The sequence below is a fragment of the Grampus griseus genome (genome assembly GCF_964374135.1).
Source record: "Grampus griseus genome assembly, chromosome: 10".
Classification (NCBI taxonomy): Eukaryota; Metazoa; Chordata; class Mammalia; order Artiodactyla; family Delphinidae; genus Grampus; species Grampus griseus.
This window is the reverse complement of record NC_139004.1, coordinates 81,094,342-81,106,428: the sequence shown is the minus strand read 5'-3', so window position 1 is coordinate 81,106,428 and position 12,087 is coordinate 81,094,342.

Genomic DNA, 12,087 nt, shown 5'->3' with positions numbered 1-12,087 from the left:
CTTGCTTTTCTACTCTCAAGATCAGAAATGTAGATGTCCTCCTTTAACTATTTGAGTCCTCTAGTTTTCAGCTGTTCCGATCCACATCTCCAGTACTTAAGCCAGGTGTTGGAAACCTCTTTCTGCCAAGGGCCAGATACATTCCTTTCTGTAGACCGTAAATTCTCCATCACCACTACTCAACTCTACCCTTGTCACTAGGAAGCAGCCATAGAGGATACAGAAGTAAATGACTGCGGCTGTGCACCAGTGAAACGTGACTTAAAAAGATAGGCAGCAGCACGATGTGGCCCACAGGGCGAAGTCTGCCGCCCCCTGATTTAGGCTCTGTTTCTCCTCAAAACATGCACAAAGAGGGCAGGAGAGACCACTCGAAAGATCCCAGTGTTTAGCACGTGTGCTTCGGAAGGAACCCGGGAAGGGAGTCCGGGCTTGTGTGGATTTAAGGGAAATGGGAGAAACTTGAGCCCCCTTTCCCTGCAAAGAGTCATCCAGCTTCTCTTTGCAGAACAGGACAGTCTCAAAGTAGAAGGAACAGTGCTGTTGGCGAGGGGAGGGGGGTGAGGAGGGAGGGGAGGACAGCTGATATTTTTTAAATAACTATAAATGGAGTATAATGGTTAAAAATTGTGAATCACTATATTGTACTCCTGAATCTTACATAATATTGTTGTTTAATTTTTATTGGAGTCGAGTGGATTTGCAACGTTGTGTGAGTTTCAGGTGTACAGCAAGGTGAATCAGTTATACATATACATATATCTACTCCTTTTCAGATTCTTTTCTCATATAGGCCATTACAGAGTATACAGTAGGTCCTTATTAGTTATCCATTTTATATATAGTAGTGTGTATATGTCAGTCCCAATCTCCCAATTTATCCCTGCCCCCACAACTTCCCCCTGGTAACCATACGTTTGTTTTCTACATCTATCACTCTATTTCTGTTTTATAAATAAGTTCATCTGTATCATTTTTTTAGATTCCACGTATAAGCGATATCATGTATTTGTCTTTGAGTCATTTCACTCAGTAGTTTTGATTCTTATATTAACAATCATCTAGATCTCTACCCAACTCACTAAACTGTATGATTAGTTCCACTCACTGGTACATATTCTTTTCCATTATGGTTTATCACAGGATATTGAATATAGTTCCCTGTACTATACAGTAGGACCTTGTTGTTTATCCATTCTATATATACTAGTTTGCATCTGCTAACCCCAAACTCCCAATCCTTCCCTCTCCCACGCCCACTTCCCCTTGGCAACCACAAGTCTGTCGTCTATGTCTGTGAGTCTCTCTCTGTTTCATAGATAAGTTCATTTGGGTCATATTTTAGATTCCATATATAAGCGGTATCATATAATATTTGTCTTTCTCTGTCTGACTTACTTCACTTAGCATGATAATCTCTAGGTCCATCCATGTCTCTGCAAATGGCTTTATTTCATTCTTTTTTATGGCTGAGTAATATTCCATTGGATAATATGTACCACATCTTCTTTACCCATTCCTCTGTTGATGGACATTTAGGTTGCACATCAACTATACCTCAATTTAAACATATATTAAAAAAATAAATAAACTTCTGAGAAGGGATCTGTAGGTTTCCTGGACTGCCAAAGGGATCTGTGCCAAAAAGAAAAAAAGACGAAAAGGTTAAAAATCCCTGATCAGATTATCACAGTGACTCCTTGAAGATGGCAAGGTAGTTACTATTATCTTCTTTCCAGGGATGCGGAAGCGTAGGGAAGTCCAGTGACACGTCCACGGTGGCAGCAGTGGGTAACAGAGCCTGAGCACACTGGGATGCTCAGGGTTCCCAAGTGACCACAGTCAGCAGAGTGGGAGGGAACCGTGGCCCCTCTCTGTGCAGTAGCCAGCACGTGAGCTGGAGCAGTGTGGAAGGAAGAAAACACTGAGGAATTCTTGCCTCTGGGGAAGGTAATCACCAGATACAGCCAGAGGTTGAGCAGAAGCAAAGAACCGGGCCTGTCAGGCTGGGGTCCAGTGATTAATTGGTACGGGGAGCACAGCCAAGAGCAGAGAAGCCACACCAGGCCTCCATCCATCTGTCCATGCCCTGGGGTCAGAGATGGAGCAAGTGGAATCTTTTATAAAAGAGGAATGTAGCCGTAGGGGGAGTTCTGCAAGGAATTCACAGGTGTTCTCTTATTGTGCCTGCCCCTCCCTGAGGACCTCTGGGTGTGCCGTTCGCAGTAGAGAGGAGGGGTGGAGGTGCGACCCCCTGTGTGCTCTGTGATCTTTCACACACACCCCTCCCCCAGCCCTGTCTTTTTTATGGGCTACAGTGGTTTATATTGAAATCGCAGAAGCCAAGTTCACGTCACAGGGATCTGGGTCACTGAGAAACTCTCTGGGTTCTTCAGCGCACGTCAGCAGGTGAACCCCGAGGGGCTTTGGGTCTTTGGCGGGAAGGTGTCGGTCACCAGGGTCACCCCACTCCGGGCCATGAAGCTGACCTTCTGTAAGTCATCTCCTTGTGGTGATTCTGTCGATTTAGATTCAAGAGAAACTCTTCTTGCTCTTGAGGAAAGAAAGCTCCAGAGGTTGGCTCAGCCCACTTCTTCTAACTGAAATTCTGGTGAGAGTGTGTTGGAAATTGAAACTCAGAAGCATTTATTGACATGAAAACACAGCTGTTGTGTATCAGGAGGTCATTTTTTTCCCCTAACACCTACTTGAATTAGGAAATGATGGAAGATTTGCAAAAGTTTTTTAAAAAATAAAACGAGGCACTTTTAACTCATCAACCAGTAAAACCAGTGTTAACATTTTGGTGCCTCTTCCTCTGGATAGAAAGGTAGACAAATAGGCGATATGTGCGTAATGTAGAAAGCATGCAAGTACAACCATTCAGTCCGTAAAAACTCAGTCCCATTAGTAGGATATTATGAACACTGAGTCCTACTGTGTTGCCTTTTGGGACATATAAAACCAGGTTCAGAAACGTGAGGTCTCCTTTATTTCTGTCTCCCTCCTTTCCTCTGCCCGCTTCCTCATGGATCTCAGGTTCATCTTCTATCCTGCAGATTTCTACTGTCATACACTTAGTGCATGGCAGAGCATGAATTCTAATCCTGACCATTTGATTTGGGAGCCCTTATTTGTAGCAGATTGTGTCACCCTACAGTCAGCAGTTTCCTGTATACTTCCAAGGGATGTGCACCAGGCTAAGGATTTTAGATTCTTTAAGAAAAGAAACCGTATGAGACAAACAACTTCCTCCTCCTTTTGCCCATATCAGCCATCTCTTATGGTGTAATTTAACTCGTTTTCATGCTCAAAGACTCTCCCTTCCTACTGGAGAATGGGAGGATAGACGTAGATATTAAGGACAGAGGACCTCTCCTGTTACATTATGTAACAAAGACCTAATATTTTCTAGCACTTAGTATGTGCCAAGTCCCATACTAATTGCTAAACATGAAACTGAACGAATCTTTACATCAACCCTATGAGGATACTGTGGTATAAGAGTAAAGGTAACCGAGACCTTTACTAGCCCAAGGTCATATGGTTAGTAAGTAGCACAGCATGGTTTCTAACCCAGGCCATCTAACCCAGGAGCCCCTGTCTTGGCAGGTTGTATTTCCCAAAGACGGCAGCACCAATATATAGCTCATCCCGTATGGTTTCTTTCAACATTTGATAATACCCCTCCATCAAGCATTGGGGATCTGTGTTTCTCTCCTTGAACCTGAATGAACCCTCGTAACTGTCTTGATTAACAGAATGTGCTGGAAGTGACACTGTGTGATTTTCAAGGCCAGGTTATAAAAGGCAATACAATTTTGCCCAGCTCTTTCTTTCTAGGGCCATTTCCTTTTAGAATCCAGCCACCGTGTTGTAAAAACAAAACCCTTGCTGCGTGGAGAGGCCTTGTATGGCGTTCTGGCTGATGACCCCAGTGAGGCCCCAGTCAAGAGCCAGCATCATCCCCCAACACACAAGGGTGAGTGGGCCTTTACATGAGACCAGCCCCAGTCTTCCTTCTGAGATTCTAGACCACAGAGAGCGGAGACAAGCTGTCCTTAGTCTGCCCTGACCCACAAAAATTGTGAGCAATAATAAATGATTACCATTGTTCGATGCCACTAAGTTTTAGATAATTTGTTGTGTAGCTGGAGTAACTGGAATATTGCTCTTGACTATTACAGCGGGGCTGGAATAAGCTCTCTGGAACTCTCCATCCCTACATTTATTCTGGTCCACTCTGGTACATCACCAAGCTTGATTTTGCCGTGAGGGAAATCTTGCATAGATTTTTCTTGATCCAATTCCATCAGGAGAATTATTCCCATGAGGCTTTCTATTGTTGTTTAAGTTTTTGCATTTTCCTCTGCTTTCCTAGGTCTTTTGTTGGGGATTAACAGGCTGCCTCCAAGCCTGTAAGCCAAATGCTGTTTTAAGCCAGATGTTAAGTTGACCTCTTTCAGGAAAGATCTAGCCAGTCCTTCAACAATTGTTGACTAAGGAGTTCCTCAGACCATTACTGGGCTTTGTCCAAGTGAGTTTATTCAGTCAAAAGATGCTGTACAAAAATTTTCTGAAAGAAAGGAAGAAAGAAAGAAAACAGGGAAAGAAAGGAAAGGGAAAGGGGAAAGAAAAGAAAGGTCCCATGTGCTTAAAATCGTGACCCTTTGATTCTCTCTGTAATGCTCTTCTCCAGAAAAAGAAATTGAAGGGGGCAGGGGTGGAGACCAGCAAACCAAGGGAAAAATATAAAGGCCTAAATACTCGGTGAGGAAAATCTGCTAATGTTGTCTGATTGCAAGAGAGATGCAGGATGTTTAAAATGTGCAAACCTGTGGATGCCAAGCTTGTCCCTAGCCCAGAGCTTTGTACATGGTTTTAGAAATTTTTTTCTCAGATATAAGCATGGCTCATTTCTTTTAGCCCTCTGCTCAAATTTCTTTATCAAATGTCCATAGGTGATGATAGAGTTTAAATAGTTTGGTGTGCGGAAAAGGGAGAAGAAATGCGAACAGGTCAGCTCTCTCCCATTAGCATAAGGAAAATGCGTGGCCAGGTTCACATGGATTTTAATACGCAAATTGTTCCCTTTATGGGGACATCTTTTTGTTTGTGTTACATTTAAGTGTGAAGAGCTAGACTCCTTACTAAACTCCCTCCTGAAAATCTGTATATGTTTCTTTACATATTCCTGTGCTCACAGGCCATAGGGCTGGGAGTAAAAAAGAAAGGACAAATAGAGGGGAGAGGTGGATCAAAATTAAATGTGGAGATGCCCTAGTTTGAATTGTAAGAGATTAAATATTGCTCTGCTGGCTCAGGGTCCCAAAAAGAACAGATGGCACGTGCTGAGTAAGATTATTTGGGAAGGTTTTGTTTGCAAAAGGTTTACTTGCAGTGGTGTGGGTGTAGGGCACCACCGAAGATAGTGCAGAAACGGGCATATCCGGAGTAAAACTGTCACTACCATGGCCTAAAAGGGAGGGAGAGGTTGCTGGAACTGGAAAGAGAGAGTCGCGTAGAAGAGCTACCTCGAGAGCAGCTATCGGGACACTTTCTGGTGGGACACAGCTGAGGAGCTCTCACAGAGGGGGCCGGAGGAATTAATAGACAGATCTCACTCTCCTCCTTCCCTTTTACCTGCTGGAAATTTCCACTGGCTGTACCCACCTGGATGCCAGAGATCCAAGAGGCTGTTGAACTAGTCCATAAAGGTCAGCCTCTGGAGCAGACAGCAGAGTAGAGAGGGGTAATGGACCTGGAGGGTAAAGGGGAGATGTGCAGCACACCTGCCACCCCACACATATGAAAGTTTTCAAAATCACAAAATGCTTGCTTGGAGAGAGTGCTAAGTATTATCAGTAATGCCTAAAAGGTACAAATTCAACTTTAAACCACATACAGACTTTAGGAAGACATTTACAAGAACCTCAGGTTTATCTTGCATCTTCTTAGCTCCAATATAACTGAGTACTCTGGGTGTACAGCAATAAACTGCATTCCTATTTATCTTCAGGAGACTGGTCTTCACAGGGATAGGAAATACATCATAAACTCTTGGGTACTAAGCCTCAATAAGTGGTATTTTTAAAACATAAGTCCAATAATGCCTCTGCTCTGTTGACCACCCCCTTCCCTATGGCTTGGAGTAAGAGCGAGAGTCTTCACAATGGCCTACAAGACGCTGGATAATAAGCCGCTGGCTATTCTGTGAACTTACCACTACTGCTCTTCCCCTTGCTCAGCTGGCTTCAGTCAAAGTGGTTCAAATCCATTAATCATAATCTGCCCCAGGGCCTTTGTCCTTGTTTCCCCTGCTCTTTTCCAAATACAAACATGACTCACTCCCTCACTTTTTTTTTTTAATTTATTTTATTGAAGAATAGTTGATTTACAATGTTATGTTTATTTTCTCCCGTTGCGGAGCACAGGCTCCGGACGCGCAGGCTCAGGGGCCGTGGCTCACGGGCACAGCAGCTCCACAGCATGTGGGTTCTTCCCGGACCGGGGCACGAACCCGTGCCCCCTGCATCGGCAGGCGGACTCTCAACCACTGCGCCACCAGGGGAGCCCACTCCCTCACTTTTATATGTTCAAATATCACCTTTAAAGAAGCCTGCCTGACAATCCTATATAAAGTATTATCTATAGCAAAATGTGTTTTCCAAAAAGGGCCATACCAGTGTTTCCACTCCCACATGATCTCCCAGAAACTTGCCACTGCCCATCCGTCAACAGGTGGAGTCTGCTTTCCCTCTCCTTGGGTGGGACTTGTGCCTGCCTCAACAAATAGAATGTAGTGGAAATAATGCTGTGGATTTCCATGGCTAGTTCAGAAAAGAGGATAGAGTTTTCTTCGGATGCTCTCTCTTCCTGGGACATTTGCCTTTGGAACTCAGCCACCATTTTGTAAACGAAGCAAAGGCCACGTGAACAGACCACGTGTAGGTATTTGTTCAACAGCCTCAGCTGAGGTCTCAACCAATCCCAGCACCAGTCACCGGATACCGGAGTGAGTGAGCCATCAGGTGACTCCAGCCTACAGCCTTCAAGCTGCCCCATCTGATGCCAAGTGGAGTAGACAGAAGCTCTTCCTGCCAAGACCTATTCCCTTTGCAGATTCATGAGCAAAAGAAATGGTTGTTTGTGCTGCTAATTGTTGGAGTAATTTGTTTTACAGCCACAAAATCAGAATATATTTTTGGTAACAGAAGTGAGATGCAACAGAAACCTAAAAATATGTGGGAATGGCTTTGGAACAAGGCAGTGGGCAGAAACTAGAAAAACTCTTAAGGGCAGTGTTGGTGAAAGCCCAAAGGATCTTGAGGAGACCAACAAAGGAAGCCTGATAACCCTTGATGAAGGTATCAGGGAGGGCTTCAAGGAAGGTGAAGAAAAGATTACGGGAAGCTGGAATGTTATGGAAGTCCTTGTTATGTAGCGAGAGAAAGTTTAGCAACACTGTTCCTGCAGTAACTTGGAAAACTGAAGATGTACGGAACTAACTGGATGATCTAGCTAAGGGGGTTTCAGGCAGAATATTATAAGTGTCTTCTTCCCATTGTCTATGGTGAAATGAGAAAGGAGCGATGACTTTTTTAGAAAAGGAATTTTTCACTTTTCAAGTAAAATGTAGAGGAATTATCAAGAGCAGGACTTGACGTCTTCAAAAATAAATGTAATTCTACCTCCTGGCCTCTCCAATATTCTCAAATTAAGAGAGAGCTTCAGAGCGAAGGTTAAACCCAAGTTTTTTTGCTAAAAACCTCAGCAGTGCCTCCAGAACTCTTCTGCTTGCACAAAAGTCCCTTTAAAGATTTTAAGGGGGTGCTTCACAAATCCTCTCTATTAACCAATAGAATCTAAGAATCTAGACTCTTAAGAATCTAGACTGTTGTCTGTCAGCAGTTTTACAGCAAGCCCAAGGTAGAGAAGGGCTTATGTTGACAAGATTCGAGCATGTAGCTTTTTGTAATGGAATGTATTGTAATCTGATTCATAAGAAATCCACGAGGTTATAAAAACAGTCATGTCAGCTTGGATAGAAAGGAAGATTTAATCAACATTTTCCATGCAGAAAGCAGGCTGAGGAAATCATTCAGGGAAAATTAGGCCACTTTGTATAAAAAGGATGACGATTTGGAGGGCATAACCAATAGCCATGCTGAGTCATTGCCAGGAAGGAGCACAGTACCCTAATCAAGTAAGTGGTAACATACACCCTACTGGATTTCAAAATTGTTATGGATTCCTGTGTGCTTCCAATTTTCCCCCCTTTTGAAGAGAAGGGTCTATAGCACTCTATACATTTTCCATGATGACACACGTTTGTGTGTGTGTGTGTGTGCGCGTGTGCACGCATGTGCCAAATTGTTTCTTGAGTTCATGAGTCTTAAGATCAATGGAAACTGTCTCTAGAAGCTCTATCTGAGGAATGTCAATTGCATGTGAACAAGATCTATATGGCAAGATCCTAGACTGTGAGCCGGATCTTTAGGCCATAATGGGATTAGACCCTGGGGAAAAGGGTAACCTTTTTTTGCCAATAAGAGGGATTTGAATTACTGTTACCAAATTGTGGTTACGGATTGTGGCAAAGTATATCTTCAAAAAACGGCATGGCAGTATTTCTGGTCCCATATGGTCATCCATAACCTTGCCACTTCCCGTTAAGAGTCTGTTTATCTTCTCTTTGGGTATAACCTGAGAAATGTAGCATCCATATAATAGCAATTACAAAAGTTTTGGTGAAACATTGAAAAGGAAACCAAAATAAATGGGAATATGTTTATGAATAGGAAGACACCCTGTCATAAAAATACTAATTATCCCTAACTTCATCTATAAATTTTAAAAATTCTAATTACCATTTTAATAGGCAGGCCTTTTCATGGAACTGGCCAAGCTGGTCCTAAAATTCATGTAGGAGAGGAAACAGCTCTAAAAAGCCAAGGCGTTATGAATAAGAATAGAGTAGGATTTGGAGGGAACTATTTACACTGGTGTATATCAACATTATAAAGCTATAGCAATGAAAATATTGTGGAATTGGAACACAGATACATGCATAGACCAACAAAACAGACTAGAGGAAAAAGAGAGATAATCATCTATAATGTATGCGCTACTTCATTTATCATAAAGGTAGCCATACAGAGCAGTAAGGAAACGAAGTGTTTTCAATAAGTGGTACTAGATGTTTGGTTCTCCATAAAGGAAACAATTAAATCAGAGTTCTCCTCCATTCCAATCCCAGGTGGGATTTTAGACTTAATTGTGTAGATGAAACTTTCAGAATAAATGCGGGAGGGTGTCTGAACAACTTAGGGTAGGGAAAATTTTCCTAAGCAATACACAAAAAGCACTAGCTGAATAAAAAGATGGGTAAAATTGACTACATTAAAATTCAGAACTTCTCTTTATTCAGGGCACACCAAAAACAAGGTGCAAAGAACTTAACCAAATATTTTTGATGCCTAAAAACCCACAAAGGATTAGCATCAAAAATATATAAATAACTCCTTCTCATCAGTAGTAATTAGGAAAACGCAAATTAAAACCAGAATGAAATACTATTCACAGACATCAAATTGGTAAAAATAATAATAATAAAATAAAATTCAATCTGTTAATATCAACTGTGGGTAAGAATGTGGGGGAAAGACAAATTTCAAACATGCTGGTGAGATTATAATAAGGTTGAAGCCACACATTGTATATAAGCAGCATTTCCACTTCTAGGCATATATACGCAAAGAACCATGTCCAGGAATATTTGCAGAGGTCTTGTTTGCTATATGTAAACATTAGAAATAACCTAAGTGTTTATCAGCTGGAAAATGGAAAAACCAATTGTGGTTTATTCATACAATGGAATGTTTTATAGCACCTAAAATGAGTGAGTTAAATTAGACACGTAAACATGGATACATTTCTAAAATATGATATCGAGTTAAAAAAAAAAAAGTGTTGTAAAATGATGCACACGGAATGATCCACTTACGGAAAGTTTTAAAACATGCAAAACAATACTGTAGTTTATGATATTGCATAGGTAGTAAAAAATATTAAAACAGACTTAGGAATGATAAAAAACAAAATCCATTTGGGGAAGGAGAAAAATAGGAATAGAGAGAGGTCCCAGAGAGTCTCAAGCATATTTGTGATGTTTCATTTCTTTAAAAGGAAAAAAAGCCCTATTGCAAATGGTTAAGTTTTCATTGTTTTGCTGTGGGTAAGTGGGGTGCTCGATACATCACTCTCTGTCCGTTTCTGTTCACAAACTTGTTTTGAAAGCTTAATGAGAATCATAAGCGTCAGTGGGTCCATATGGTTTGTTGCCTTATTTGTGGATCTGGCTATATACATTGGGTACACACGTTCTGCTGAGAATGTTATAAAGGTATGCATGGAATTTTGTTGTTGCTCTTCTACACATCATCAGCAAGCCTCTTCCGTTTATTTATTTATTTATTCTGGCCTTGCCACATGGCACGCGGGATCTTAGTTCCCCAACCAGCAACCAGGGATCAAACCCGTACCCCCTGCAGTGGAAGCAAGGAATCCTAACCACTGGACTGCCAGGGAATTCCCAAACGTCTTCAATTTTAAGTAGAATGAGCAATTAGGTTATTCTCTCCTTCCGGGGAGAGGGCTTTCCTTTACATTTATCATCAGAAAATCCACTCCCAACGAGTCCAGTCTGCAGAAGAAAGATAAGATGTCAACAGTGTATCCTCCCAAATTGTCTAAAGGCCAGAAAGAAAAGAAATACTCAGCATACCTACTGTGGTTACTAAGGCCAGGTTAAACATCAAATTTCAGTTTTCCAGCACGAGGAGGGAGGTTGACTCATCGAAGAGGATGAGCAAGGCTTGAAGTAGGACTCTAGAAATACTTGGTCACCGAAAAGTGTCTAAGAGGTTCTTCTGTCTCCATGTTGACTTCTCCATCTGCCCTCACCTCATTGTTCTAGGAGCAAAGAGTGATACAGGACAGGGCTTAATTAGGTGGACATAGGTAACTAGCTTTGTCTTATTTATGTACTCATTTTTAGATGGAAATCATAGATACACTGTTTGATTGTATTCCCTTAAAGTCGACCCTAAGAAAAGGATTTAGGTGAAAGTAGTTTACAGCACAGGGAGGGAATGCGGGTGAGACAGAAAAGGGAGGGAGGGTCACCACAGGTGGATTAATGCACGGGTTGCTGCCCTAGGCAACTGGGGATCCATTTTGCTGGAGGCTTTTTGAGGGCCTGTGGAGAAAACCCTTGAACCTAGCTCGACAAAACATAAGGAGGCAGGAGCATGTTTCATCAACTCCTTATTTAAGGATTGTTGCTTGGGAATATTAACTGCTTCCACCGGGCCTGTCTGCCCTGAAAGCTTGCCAAGCAGATTCTTATGGGCCGCAGAAAGCCCCCAGGCTGAGTTCAAAAGCCAGCGGCATGCAAGGGAACTTGTGAAAATTTCAGGTGACATCCACCTTGGCAGGGCCGTGGGGATCTGCCTCCAGCATGTGACAAGGATATCTATCACAGAGCCCAGTGTATCATATGTTCCAAAGCATGGCATAAGTATTGCCAATGGTTCAGAAGACAATTTTAGGTGGTTCTGGATCATGGTGTTAAATAGTATTGAATCACATGGTGAGGGAGTTCTGCCCTTTTCCCTTGTGTTTCAACTTTTCTTATTATTCCAAGAATAATATCTCATTTGGGTACTAAATGTTATGGGCTGAATTGTGTCCCCCCAAAATTAATATTTTGAAGTCCTAACCCCCAGTAATCTCAGAATGTGACTGAATTTGGAAATAGGGTCTTTAAAGACATAATTGAGTTAAATGAGTTCATTAGGGTGGGCCCTGATTCAGTATGACTGGTGGCCTTATAAGACGAGGGGATTTGGACACACACTGGTACAGAGGGGAGACCTGTAAACCACAAGGAGAGGGCCGTGTATTGCACAAGCCAAGATAGGAATCAGAAGTAATCAACCGGCCAACACCTTGATCTTGGACTTCTAGCTTCCAGAATTTTAAGAAAGTAAATTTCTGTTGTTTAAGCCCCCCAGGCTTTGATAC